The sequence below is a fragment of the Arachis ipaensis genome, chromosome B06, assembly GCF_000816755.2.
Source record: "Arachis ipaensis cultivar K30076 chromosome B06, Araip1.1, whole genome shotgun sequence".
NCBI lineage: Eukaryota > Viridiplantae > Streptophyta > Magnoliopsida > Fabales > Fabaceae > Arachis > Arachis ipaensis.
In genome coordinates this window covers 39,294,289-39,296,439 of record NC_029790.2, presented here as the reverse complement: position 1 = coordinate 39,296,439, position 2,151 = coordinate 39,294,289, and the positions used below count along the sequence as shown (strand labels likewise).

Here is a 2,151-nt window from a genome sequence, read left to right as displayed (position 1 = left end):
GTGTCTAATTTACTAAAAAAATACAAATAAATAATATTTAATAAATTTTACATATTTTATTTTTATTTTATACATTTTATTTTTTATTTATAAAAACAAGTTTGGCAATTTAGACATCATAGAATTTACATCACATTTTCTTAATAAGTTTATCTATCTTGTCATTCTTCAACTATCTTTTGATTCATTATGTTAGAAATAAAGGAAAATTTATTTTGGCTTTAAAAAAATGTGCCTTTTATAAGTAAAAATATTATCTCATTTATTTTCTATAATGTTATTTTCATATTTGGTCTCAATTCAAATGATTTTTATAAACGGATTATTTGATAATTCATTTTATTTTTTCTAAGGGGCTATCTTTCAAATATACAGCTAAATTTTTTGTGGTATGGAGTAAAATGTTAGAAAATTTTATTTTTAATGGAATTTTTTACGAAACGCCCGAGTACGATAGTTCCAACTTCCAAGTAATGCCTTAATTAGATCTTTGGTAAAGCACAATTTGTAATACACTAGGACATTTCTTCCATTCAATCATTGCCGCTACGTTTGCTTCTCTTATTCTTCTCGTGAGCTACTTCCAAGTCCGATGCTTCTGAAAACCATCATAGGTCTCTGTCTATTCAATGGATCCAAGGATCAGATATGGAGCGTTTGATCTTGTAAGTTGTTCCAAGCTATAGTAGTTCTGAAAATGATTATACCAGCATTTTTTTTTCTGCAAATTGATGCGTGAGTATCTTATAATATTTTTTTTATTTTTTAGTTGTTTTTTATTATATTTTATTAAGTTTCATTATATTTTAGTGTAAAAATCCTCTTTGGATGCTATTTTAAATTGTTGTGGTGTTTTTATGATTTTAGGCGAATTTCGGACGAATTTGGTAGAGTTTTGTGCAACAACGAAGAAAGGATAGTAGATGCTATCAACTTTGATCTCCTTGCATTCTAACGAGCATAACTTGAGCTACAGAGGTTCAATTGACGCGGTCTTAACGGCGTTAGAAAGCTAACTTCCAGAGCTTTTCAACGATATGTAATAGTCTATACCTTTTTTTTTTCTGGAATCACTGACAAATCAGGCGCTAAACGTCGAGTCTGGCGTTTAGCGTCCAAGAGGGACAGAACCAGCGCCAGAACTTTCCCTTCCCGGTGCTGAACGCCCACCAAAACGCTAGGACTACCCACTCTCGGCGCTGAACGCCCATTTTGGCGCTGAACGCCAGCAAGAGAGCCAGAATTAGCATCGTTACACTCCCCTTTGAGCGTTTAACGCTCATTATTGGCGTTAAACGCTAGCAGCAGTCCGAATCACCCCTTTTTTGGGCCTCTCAAGTGGATTTAGCACTTCTTAATCTATTTTGTTTTCTTTTAGAAATTTTTATTTAAAAACTATCTTTTTTTAGGGCTAGCATTTATTATTAGGCTAGTATTTAAGGAATAAGATGCTACCTTTCGTACTTTTTCGGAACCCTATTTTCTTTGTAAGTTATGAGTAACTAAACTTTCTGGTTAAGGTTAGGAGCTCTGTTTATTTCTATGGATTAATATTATTATTTTTTTATGTTAATATATGTTTGATTCAATTCTAAGGTGTGTCCCGTTCTTAATCTAATAAAACTAGGTGGAACGGAAGTATGACCCTTTTTCTACATGAGTTCTTGCGAGTCTCGGAAGAGATAGTTGGAACTACAGCTTGAGAACACACCTCCTAGACGACTAATCCACAACTTATTGGGGATATAGGAACATCTGTTCAGCTAGGATCTAATAAATTAGTTTTCTGAACTTCACCCTCCGATTCGAATTGAATGACCACGGAAATTGCATATTTGATATTGGAGTTGAGAATTTTCATTTTTGAGGAACAGGAACTTAGAGAAGTATTATTGATTCTCTGAAAAAAAAATTGATTCTTGAAGAAAAACGAACAACAAAAAGAAATAAAAAGAAAAATCAAAAGAAAAAGGTCTAAGGCTTTGAGCATCAATGGTTAGGAGGGTCAAAATTGATCTAAAGCTCAAAAGAGTGGTTTTTCCCTAACCATATGCTTGTGGTGTGAAAGTGTCAAGTAACCCTTGAGACTGAACACTTAAAGTCATGACCAATGCTGTTATATGAGTATGCCTAAGGCTCTGAGCACCACTG

At 33.2% G+C, this 2,151-nt stretch overlaps 1 long non-coding RNA gene across 1 annotated transcript; it reads left to right on the top strand.

Moving 5' to 3' along the window:
* LOC110263963 lies at positions 22–1,554 on the top strand. The gene is made up of 2 exons (XR_002349690.1): positions 22–665; positions 868–1,554. It is a non-coding gene; the product is annotated as an uncharacterized LOC110263963 (long non-coding RNA).